Source organism: Talpa europaea (genome assembly GCF_964194135.1).
Source record: "Talpa europaea genome assembly, chromosome: 16".
In the NCBI taxonomy this organism is placed as follows: domain Eukaryota; kingdom Metazoa; phylum Chordata; class Mammalia; order Eulipotyphla; family Talpidae; genus Talpa; species Talpa europaea.
In genome coordinates, this window is record NC_140084.1 from 45,619,831 (window position 1) to 45,631,659 (window position 11,829).

General features: G+C 55.2%; 1 pseudogene across 1 annotated transcript; it reads right to left on the reverse strand.

Annotated features, from left to right (window-relative positions):
* Nucleotides 1-2,477: 2,477 nt before the first annotated feature.
* Nucleotides 2,478-11,752, reverse strand: LOC311186071 (neutral amino acid transporter B(0)-like; annotated as a pseudogene). Its single transcript has 9 exons — nucleotides 11,739-11,752; nucleotides 10,348-11,384; nucleotides 8,137-8,179; nucleotides 7,655-7,702; nucleotides 6,660-6,826; nucleotides 4,738-4,971; nucleotides 3,644-3,838; nucleotides 3,410-3,544; nucleotides 2,478-2,732 (listed from the first exon to the last, which is right to left on the reverse strand). The product of its transcript is annotated as a neutral amino acid transporter B(0)-like (transcript).
* Nucleotides 11,753-11,829: the final 77 nt, after the last annotated feature.

Here is an 11,829-nt window from a genome sequence, read left to right on the forward strand (position 1 = left end):
TGGAGAGGAGATAATGTCGATGTGTAATACACACATCCTGCTACAACACATAAGCCACAACTAGTATCCACATCCTGAACTCACAGGACTCAGAACAGTCCCACAACGGGATTTTTATTCAAATAGCAAAGTTTGGGACTTCCCTGGTGGTGCAAGGGATTAAGCACCGCACTATGAAGCAATCTGCAGTCTCTACAGCACGAGTTCAATCCCCTGGCTGGCCAGGGAGCAACCCATATGGCGCAGCAGACCTCTTCTCTCTTGCCCACTGCTCCCTTCAGCAATGTATTTCAGTCCATCTGCCTGTTCTGCTCCCCACTCTGTCTCTGGTGAATCCTCTCACCCCCCCACCTCAACTCTGGCCTGTATCCCAGCTCTTGTATGCATAAATAAATAAACCTTTTGAAAAATAGAAAAAATGATGAAAAAAGTAGCTAAGTTGAGTGAAAAAATATGAGCATCTGGGCCTTTCCTGGTGGCCTAGCGGTTGAGCACTGGGCTGAGAAGCTGCCCGCAGCCTCTGCAGAGTCGGTGCAATCCCAGGCCACCAGCAAGCGTCACACATGGCGCAACAGACCTCTCCTGCCACGCCCGCTGCTCCCCTCAGCGGTGTATTTTGTCAGTCTGCCTGTTCTGTTCCCCACTCTGGCTCTGATGAATTCTCTCATCCTCCTGCGCTTCTGACTATACCCAGTGCTTGTATAAAAAAATAATCTTAAAAAAAAAAAAATGGGGCCTCCCCAGTGGCGCAGCGGTTGAGCGCTGGGTTGCGAAGCTGGCAGCAGGTTTTGCAGCGCCGGTTCAATCCCCGGCTGCTCCCCGGCCACCGCCACCGGAGGAGGGTCCAACATGGTGCGCAGACCTCTCCTGCCACCCACTGCTCCCCTCAGCAGTGTACTTCGGTCCTTCTGCCTGCTCTGCTCCCCTCTCTGGCTCTGGTGAATTCTCTCACCCTCCCGTGCTTCTGACTGTACCCAGTGCTTGTATAAATAAATAAATCAATCTTTAACAAAAAAAAAAATGAGCATAGCTGCTATGGGATACCCATGCTCCTGAGTAGGTGGTTATGAATTTCCCACCATAAGTCATACAAACCTTTAAACTGGAAGAGAGGGCCTACCTGGTGGCCTAGGGATTAAGTCTCAGCAGCACTATCATGAGTTTGATATCCACCAGGGAGCTGACCCACAAATGGCACAGCAGACCTCTGTCTTGCCTGCTGCTCCCCTCAGCAGTGTATTTCAGTAGATCGGCCTGTTCTGCTCCCCACTCTGTCTCTGGTGAGACCTCTTACCCCTATAAGCTCTTTACCTCTAGACTAAACCCCAGTTCTTCTATGCATAAATAAAATCTTAAAAAAAAACAAAAAAACCTAAAAAAAAAAATTTGGCTGCATCACAGGTTTCTCAAGCCCTCTCGGCCATAAGCACTCCCACAGGTTACCATCTTGATTTCTCTCACCCTCCACCTGTTCTAGGCCTCCCTATAAATGGAACTTGACAGTCAGTACCACTCCCACTTCCTTCACTCAACATATTGTCTATGCCAAACCGAACAGGTCAACACTTTATGGCTGCACACCATTCCATCCCATAAGTGATTAGACCAGTTTATCCAACTGATTTGTTTCCAAATTTTGGCAACTATGAAGAAAGCAGCTGTAAATATTTACCTACTGCTTTTATGTGAACGGTTTTCACTTCTTTTGGGTAAACACCCAGGAACAGGTATGGTATGTGTATATTTTACTTGGTAAGAAACCGCCCAGTTTTTTTCCAAAGTGAACGGCCCGTTCTGCCTTTATACAAACATCCCCCCAAGGGGTCAACATAGTTGTCCAGGTCCTCAGGACCAGGCACTGCCCATCACACCTGGCCCAAGCCCCTCCCTCCTGGGCGCCCTTGAAGCAGGCCCCACCCACAAGCCAATCACCCTTGGCCCAGCCCCACCCACTCACCAAGCCCCTCCCTCCCCCTCATCTTCAGGCCTCTGCACCCACAGCCCTCTCCAGCTGGTCCTGGAAACAAAGTACCAGGGACCCTGTTGGGGTCCCACAGATTAGGGAATGCAACTAGGCAAAATATACAAATTCATACCTAAATTCCTTTTTTTGGAAAAGATTTATTTATTTGTTTGTTTGTTTATACAAACAAATAAGTACAGTCATAAGCCCGGGAGGGTGAGAGGATTCACCAGAGGCAGAGCGGGGAACCGAACAGGCACACTGACTAAATACACTGCTGAGGGGAGCAGTGGCGCGGCAGGAAAGGTCTGCAGCCATGTGGGACCCCTCACCAGTGGCCGGGGATTGAAGCGGCACTGCAGAGGCTGCGCCTCAGCTTCGCAGCCCAGCTCTCAACTGCTGCACCACCAGGGGCGGCCCCATACCTAAATTCTATAATGTCTAAGAGCTCACTGACCCCATGTATGGCTGGTCTTTGCTTGTTGCCATTCTATTAGACGCGGGCAGTGGTGTCTCAGTGGTGCCTTTTAATGAACAGGTATTTTATTTCAAAAAGTCCAATTTGGGGCCTCCCTGGTGGCACAAGGGCCTCCCCTGGACATCGTTTGAGGAGGGGATCCCTCTCCTCAGTGGAGACTGGCATCGGGGCCTGGGGCAGCTCACTCTTCACCTGGATCAACTCAGGCACCGAGCTCCGAGACCCTGATTGTAGAGGAGCCCCGCCCCAAAGGCGTCACCTTCCACGTTGAGGACGGTACAGGATCGGTCCCTGAAGGGGTAGGCATGACAGGGAGGTGAATGAATGGGGTCTGGGGGCCCCTCTGCAATCATGACACACCCATCTCCACTCCATCATTCCACTTCCATCCATTTCCTTCCCCTGTTCTATTTCTAGACCCAGTTCATCCCTTCATCCTCCCAGAACCTCAAATAGCCCTTCCTCTTAGACGTTCGAAGATCTCTCTTCAACTCAAACCCCAGAGAACTCATACCCCCTCTTCTTTGCTCTGGTTCCCATATTTTCTCTGCCTAGAGAATCTCAGAGAACTCCCCCTCCATCTTCCCTGGACTCCAAGTGATTCTTTTTCCCGCAAAACACAAGACAGGTTCCTTCTGGAGCCTCAAAGCCATCCCTCCCCCCTCTTGGGAGCCCAGAAGACAAACCCTTCTCCCTCAGACCATACTAAGCCCTAGCTCAGGGCATTTTGGGTGCATCAAGATTCTCCCCAGAATCCTAAGGATCTCCCTTCCTCTTTAATATAGTATACACTTGTTAGTTCTCAATGATGCACACCTGAAACTTAAGTTACATTACAAAGTTACTTTAAAATTTTTTTTAAAAAAAAGTGTATGAATAAAAAATATATACACAAACACACACAGCCCCAAGAGCTCATCCCCTTCCGCCGGGCACCTCTGAGCCCCCTGAGGTCAACCCACACTTACACCAGCCAGTCCACAGCCAGGATCAAGGAGAAGTAGTGAAACCGCAGGTTGAGCGATTCCAGGATGAATGCCAAGGTGAGAACACCTCCAGCCGGGATGCCTGCAGTGCCAACGCTGGAAGCCATGGCCGTGACCCTGGGGGTACAGAGGAGCAGTCAGGAGAGGCTACCAGAGAGTCCTTCTCCTTGACCCGCATCCGATCCAGGGACCGTCAGGTGCCCAGCCCACACTCACAGGATAGTGATGATATTCACGAAGCCCAGGGACTGCTGACTGAGCTGAGCGATGAACACCATGGCCACGCACTGGAAGAGCGCCGCGCCGTCCATGTTGACCGTGGCGCCGATGGGGAGGATGAAGCGGCTGATGTGCTTGGCGACACGGTTCCTCTCCTCCACGCACTTCAGCAGCAGCAGCAAGGTGGCGGAGCTGCAGTGGGCCAAGGAGCTTGCACAATTCCAGGCCCTGGGGCCCCGCCCACCATGCAAGCCCCGCCCATAGCACCCCACCCTGCCTAGACCACCTGCCTGCTCCCATCCCTCAGACCTGGCTCACCACACAGACCACCATACCTGGTCTAAGTCCCGCTCAATCTCAAGCCACACTCATAACACCTGGGCGCCCTGGACCCCATTCCAATCACGCAGCTTGTATTTCAGACCCCAGCTCTGCCCTGAAGTCTAGCCCCGCCCAACTCCTCCCCAGATACTGGACCAGTCCCAGTCCCTGGCACAGGCCCGGCCTACTGGCCTAGACCCTCACCCCCAGCCTCCCTCCCAGGAGCCCAGCCCTCCCTAGCTCACCATGTCCTTTCCTTTCTGGAGCCTAGAGGCAGGAGGGCACCCCCAGAATGCAGGCATTCCAGAAGGCAAAGTCCTGACGCCCTGGGGAACTACTGACTGCTACTCCTCAAAATACACGGGAAAATTCTACCTAATTCTATGTCAGAGAGCTCTCTGATAGCCCACGCCCCACATCTCCAACAACAGACCTCGGCCAAGAATTACTAAGTTCTTGGGGATGCTGCGGCGAAGGTGGGGTTGTGAGGGAGCAGGACCCTTTCCTTCCCAGAAGGAGATAGGGGTTTCATAAGATTGGATCCAGGATGGAGAATTACGGTCCCCCCAGGTCTAGGCCTGGCAGGGAGGAAAGGGCATCAGGAGGGGAGGGGATGTCTAAGAAAGTGCTTGCCTAAATTTTGGAGGGAGGGGAATCTAGGACCTTAGGAGGAGCTGACAAAGGTATGGCGCTGTGCCCCATCCGGCGTCCTCAAACATCTCAGGGGCCTTGAGACCTCTACACACCCTGCCGCCGGCCCCAAGGCTCACCTAGAGGAGGTCCCGAAGGCCGGGGCCAGCGCCGTTGTGATGCCCCACAGGAAGCGGTAGGGGTTTTTGCGGGTGAACAAGAAGTAGATGAGGGGCAGCACCAGGAGCCCGTGGATGGCGTGGCCCAGCAGGCAGCACAGGATGTATTTGCTGAGGCTGGCGAAGAGCTTGCCCATGTCTTCCATCTCCACAATATTGCTGGCCACCAGGAACAAGATGCCCACAGGGGCATACCTAACGACCCAGGAGACAGACCAGCCTCTGACCACGCGCTCCTGGGCCAGTCACTGGGCGCTTCACACGGCAACACCCCTTTCCAACTGCCCTGGCCGTCAGGAAGCACCCACCTTCAGGCACCTCCTCTACCCTGCCCACCACACTCTGCCCTGGAAGGTAGGCAGCTGGGAGGCCCTCGGAGCCTGGCAGCCTCCATCAGCTCTCTGAATGCCTGTGTTCAGATTCCAACTTGACCCATGAAAGAGGAGAGCCGTCCAGGCTGCGGTCATTTATGTCAGGGGGCTTGTTAGAGCAGCTACTATGGCTTAAAGCAACACGCACTGTCGCCACTTCCCAGAGGGGAAAAGGCCCTGCTCGTGTATTTATGACAACTCCCAGGTGGGAAGGATGCAGGGTGTGCAGAGCCCTTGAATGCCACCGAATCTTCACCCGAGCCCAGGTGACATCTATCAACGTCTCCCGCAGCTGAACCAAACAAAATCAAATAGGTCTGTAAAACAGGGGTGAGGATGCCACCACCCCGAGAGGAACGCTGGGGGCTGAAGTCAGATGCCAGCTGAAAGGAGTTGAAAGCTCTCTGTACACATTAAGTGATCTATAAACTTGTGGGTTTATTAGTAGCCTCTCCGGGAGTACAGATCTCAGGGGGTGCCTGCTGCTCCCCTTCCAGATGTCTTCCCTGACTGCTTGATCTAAATGGTTACTTGTATCCTGAAACCCTTCCCTCCTTGGGTAACAGAAAAAGGCACCACTTCCCAGCCCCCTCTGCAGCTCGGCCTGGGCCAATGCTGAAGTTCTGGCAGATGAGATGTGCCAGAAATTATAAAAGCTAAGGACTGGATAAATATTAACTGTTATTGTTTACTGTAGGCATGTAATAGGTCAGGCTCCATCCCAAGAACTTTACCTGTATTAACTCATTTGTGCCCAGGGCTATCAAGGCGTTTTCCAGATGAAGAGACCGAGGCACAGAGGGGCTAAGTAACTCGTTGTCTGGCACACGACCGGGAAGGCACCTCAGGCCACCCTGCTGCAGAGCCCGCTCTTACCCGCCCACCATCCCATCTCTCCCGCAAAGCACTTTTAGCAGTCAAGGCACAGCAGCTTCTGACCTCTGCTGCCTTGGAATGAGGGCCTGGGGTGGAGGGCTGAGATGCAGGCAGGGTCCTGAGAATCGGGGTACAGCCAGGCAGACAGGGGACTGGGGCAGGAGCATGAATGGAAGGCAGAGTCCTCTGCACATTTTCTTCTCATTATTTGGGGTCATTTAGTAAAACTCAGAATGATCATAACTGTGGCTCATGTTTAGGGAATGCCCAGTAGGTGCCAGGCAATTAGAACACCTTCTAAGTGCTTTTCTCTTCACGCTCACCCTCTAAAGTGGGCACTATTTTTTCAGACACCGAGCCAAAGGCAAACATCGGGTTACATGTAGATCTCAAAAACTGACCACATTGTGGCCGTGGCTGTAATTATCTTCCAGTAAGATCAGAAGGTGCAGGCTTCGGTCTGACTGCTCACAGATACAACACTGTCCTCACTTTACAGATGAGCAACTCATCAGAGAGGGTAAAGCACTTGCCCCAATTCACACAGCCAACAAATGGTTGATATTGGTTCCAAGGAGCAGAAGGAGGGTGACCCTATCTCATACTCCTGCTGCCTCTCCCCCAATCCCCACTCACCACATGATCCAGGAGACCAGCACCATGGTGGCATCATTGAAGGAATTGAAGAAGCGTATGAGCAGTTCGCCCTCAGGCCCCAGCTTCCGCAGGGCCACGCCAAAGACGATGGCAAACACTACCAGGCCCAGGATGTTCATGCCCTCCACCTCTTCTCCCACAGGCACCTTGGAGCAGGAAACAGATGGGGAAGGGAAGAGGGAGGCACCTGTCAACCTGCATAGTCACTGAGGGCCTATCCTGGGCGCTGGTGGGACCCAGCAGAGATAAGACACCTCCTTATCACTTCCTCCCAAGGCTCACAATCCAGGTGCAGGGGAAAGAGGCTTGTGAGCAGGGAATCACCCAGACTAGGCAAGGCTTGAATGGGGGAACCGCAGGGGAGTATGGAAATTAAGAGGGTATTCTAGTCTGGGAAGGGTGGGGAGGGGTCAGAGAGGGCTTCCTGGAGGAAGGGGCTGATTCCAAAGAGCAGAACAGAAAGAACAGGAAGGGTGAACCAGATAAAGAGGGGCAGCAGAAGGTTCTACATCGTGAAAACACCCAGTGGCCTAGAAATGAGAGCAACTGGGCATATGAAAGAACAGACAAAAATCTACTATGGCTACAAGAAATGAGTGAGGCAAAATCACAAGATGAGGCGGGGCAGGGCCCCGTGGGCCGGGGTGAAGAGCTGGGATTTCTTGGGAGGGAACTAGGGCGCATGGCAGAGCTTGGGCAGGAGGGAATGGGCAGAGCCAGGAGGAGGCCAGGGCAAGATAGGGAAGGGGAAAGGGAAAAAGAATGTGGCCAAAGTGGGGTTGTGGGGAGGGACAAGAGGAGGCAGAACAGAGATGTCCAGAAAGGCAGGACTGAGGGGCTGCAGAGAGTTTAAATCAATTATTCCACACCAGTTATTGGAAGATAGAAGGGAGACAGATCTGGGGGACTGGGGAGAACAAATCAAAAAACACAAAGTGGGGGTGAGGCCACTACAGCCCTTCCCCAGCTCTCACCTTCACCCATGCTCCATCGATCTCTTTCTCTCCATAGGAGGTGGAATACTGCAGGGAGAATTGGGGCGAATTAGGGTCCATTTCACTGAAGATCCCCCCACCCGGTACTGGAACCAAAAAAGCTTAGAGTCTGTCCTAGGTACCCTTTAAATGTCATTCCATCTGGCTGGCAACCCCACCGAGGTAGGAGTCCTCATGACCCCACTTTCCAGAGGCAGAAAGCAAGGCTCAGAGAGGTAAAGGCACCAGCCAGGGTCACACAGCTAGAATGGGAACCCAGAAGGTGGTTGGAACCCATAATCATGTTTGTGGAGAAAGGGTGTAAATTAGATTCCAGGGACACCCAGGAACTCTGCAAGATAAATATGCCTGTAAACATGAGGGCATGAGTTTTTCCCAGACACCTTCCAAAATGAGGTGCTGAGGCCGGCAATTCACGGTCTCCCTCCCGGTCCACCCCTCCGGGACACCAGAGGACTCACTGAGCGGAAGGCTGCAGACACCAGGTTGGAAGGGAAGATATTTCTACAGAGACAGACATAGGAGGGGTTGTTAGACACCACAGGGGTAGGTCAGGGGGTGTGGGAGGTTCCGTTGGCCTCTTTGGTGCCGGGGAACCTTGGAGGCCTCGTGGGCACCCCAACGTGCTGGCACCCAGGGATGTGACAGGTTCGATCAGGCAGAGTTGATCTGGCCTGCACTTATTTTTAGGGTGTGGGGAGTCTGATCTGGCCTCCTGGGCCCCCAGATGGCTGCTATTGCAGCCCTGAGGGACTGAGGATGGGGGTGGGGAATGCTGGCTTCCCAGGCAGGAAGGGGCAGGGTCACTTGGGGCCTCAGCACCACCCCCTACAGCAAACTAAATACCCTGGGCATCTTGCATCAGCCACCTCCAGGAGGGCTGGAGTCTGGGGGCTGGCTGGTGGGTCAGAGGGTTCGGGGAAGACCTGGGTGTGACGAGCGAGACAGGACAGAGGGTGGTAAGATGACTGCATGCCACTCATATGCATCTGTGTTGACACAGCCACTCTCCTGTGAAGGTGTCCGAGTGACTCATTAAATCCCACAGAGGGACTGAGGGAGTCAGACAGTGGCCTCACGCAGTCTCTGGGAGACAGAAATACCAGAAATGAAGCCACAGGTAGTGCAGCCAGAGCGCCACACACATCAACTCACTTAATCCCCCACAGCCCTCAGGGACCCACACCATGATCCTTACTTCACAGAACAGGAAAATGAGGCACTGAGCCAGGATCTGAACCCAAGTCAGCTGGCTGCCTGGTCCTAACCTCTGTGTTTCTTCACATTCTTCGTCACCAGTGACGTGGGTTGTTTTCAGGGTTTGGTGTTGGGGAGAATGTTTGGGACACTGCTGGTGTGGACTAGGTAGGGGTGACGTGAATATGAGTATGTGGGTGCTCAAATGCTGGGCTCATAGCGTGAGCAGCTGCTAAGGGGGTGTCAGTATCAGTGTGTGTGTGTGTGTGTGTGTGTGTGTGTGTGTGTGTGTGTGTGTGTGTGACAACGGGTGTAAGGCCATGTCTGGTGAGCTGCTGCGGGCTGGTTGTCTGTGTTTCTGTTTCCAGCCGTGTATCAGTTGGTCATGAAGTCGTGAGGGGCTGGCCAAGCGCAAGCTGTAGCTATTTTCACTGCGCAGGGTGTGGGAGGGTGGGGAGCTGGTACTCAGAGGCAGCTTTCAGCCGTGTGCCTGTCCGCAGGCCGGCATGGTCCCACCCAGGCCAGACAGGGTTGGGCTGGGACCCAGCTAATCTCCTGCAGCCAGAAGGTGCCCACCCACTGCACCTCCTGGACACCAGGAGTGCTCCAGTGTATTGCCCCGATTCTGTGACTCACCCTGCCACCCCACACACCACTTCCAGGAAGTCCCAACTAACCTGAGGCACTGAATCAGCAGAGGCACCAAGGCAAGGTCACATGGACCCACCAGTAGCCCTCTTTAAAGGCCAGGAGCGGCGGTGCGGTGAGGGTGGGGGGAGAAGCCAGAAGGAGGAAAAGAATTTGGGGCCCTTTCTAACGAGCTCCCTCAGGACAGCATAATGGGGGGAGAGCGAGGAAAGGGGATTGGAGTCAGAGATGGCAGGAACGTGTGAAGAGGAACCCCCGGGGCCAGGTGGGAAGGCAACCTGAGAAAAAAACTGGCCAAGTCCGCTCCACAAGTGACGGGGGTGTGGGAGCCCTGGAACTGGGAAGAGGGTCATGTGGGGGTCACTAGAATCACCTCTCGTCCGAACTCAGGGGTCCCAATCCCCATTCCTTGACTCCACTCTTTATCCTGAAGCCCCATCTGGGCCCCTTGGCACCCAAAGCTCCCCTTCCAAGGAGACCTCATCAGGGTCCTCTCCCATTCAGGAGACCCTCGTAGGCCCCTCAACCCACACCCGCCCACTGAAGAAGCCGCACTGTCTCCTACCTCAAAGACCTTCTCACCTATCACCCACGTGTGGGGTTCCCTTAGGGGCACAGGCCACACGTTTAGATGCCTCTTCCCCCAGCCAAGTGTTCTCACACGCCACACCCCAACCCTGAAGGGGCCAGGGCTCTCCTCACCCCCAGCACCCGTTTACTTTTCCTAAAGTCCTAGAGATGTCCCGGCTCTGGGGACCCAGAACCTCCTCTTGTCCAAAGGGCCAAAGCAGTCCCTTCCCATGCCCCACCAGTGGAGGGGGTCTCACCTCAGCAGGTACAGGAACCAATGGTCCACCTCCTTGGTGGGGGCGTCTCTCCAAGTGCCTCTGGGCCCCAAAAATTCGTTGAAGCAGAAGCAGCGCCAAGCCCACGCCGAGCCCTGAGGCCATCAGAGTGGTGACCAGGAAGAACAGCAGCGCCCAGGGGCACAGGCGGCCGAGCGCGCTGGGTGCAGGCTGGCCGCGCCGCCGATCAGGCTGCACATCACCAGCGGCAGGATGATCATCTTCAGCAGGCGCAGCAGCAGCTCGCCCGGGAAGGCGAAGGCCACCAGGTGCTCGGGGCCCAGCGCTTGCGAGCCGCGGACACCCCCAGCGCCACGCCCGCCGGCACGGCCACCACCGTCAGCAGCACCAGCAGGTTGGCCCGAAGGCAACGGCGCACCTGGTACCAGGAACGTCAGCCGCCGCCTCCTGGCACGCTTGGGTCCTCCGCAGGGACCAGCACTGGAACACCGTTCGCGGTGGGCTCCGCCGCCGCGAACCCCTTGAGGTCCTCCGTAGGGGCATCGGCCACCACGATGAAACCCGGGGGTTCCTTAGTGCCTAGAATCTGGAGACGCCTAGGGCTCTTTCCAGCGACTTTCCTTAGAAGTGAGAGCTGAGCCCAGAGCCTGGAGGCTGGAACTTCGAAGAGTTCCTTGGAGTTTTGATTTACCACACCTCGCCTTCCTCGCGTGGGCAAGACGGGGTGTCGGAGATCCTCAGGCTGGGCGCTGGGGCAACTCCGCTCTTCCAGCTGTGCCCGGGCACCCCAAAGCTGGCAGCTGGAGAAGAGGTTTCTTGGCTCTGGGGATCGGGAATACAGGAGTTTCTCAGGATGGAACTTGGGGTCCGGAAGGCTGAGGGCGCCCACACCACGCAGGTCTTCACGAGCCGAGGTTCTGATGGCGCAGATCCGGGGCGCCTGAATCCTGGAGGTGAGGATCCAGGGTGCCTGGGTCCTGGGGTCTGGAGGGCTGGGAGCTTGAGTCTGGGGAGCTGGGAAGCGGAGGTCTTGGAGGAGGGGGATCAGGCTCTTGGGTCTGGCAGGGGAAATTCAGGCTCCTGGTGCAGAGGGCTGTGGCCCAGGATGCTGGGAAGTACCAGCTCTCAGCCCTGAGGGATGCTCCCAGGCTGCTTAGTGGAAGCAGCCAGGATTAAGGGCGGAGGCATGGCTGAGAAGACGCAAGTTGGGTGTTGCGCCCATAGAACCTGCCCGGCTCCCAGAGGGTGGTGTTAACTAATCGTGGGTGGGGATAGCAGCTGAGGGCCGGGGAGGTTTGTGGAGACACACTTGCACACACAGGTCCACATATATCTCCCAGCAGTGAGACCTTCCCTATCTGATTTTGGGGAGGGAGCCGGGGGCTTCTGGTCCCCAGAGACGGGGGAAGTACCCCAAGAGTTCCATTCATTCCATCCATGAAACTCCCCAAGAGTTTCATCCATCTCTCACCATCCTGATGTCCAAAGTGTCCCCGTTGGGGC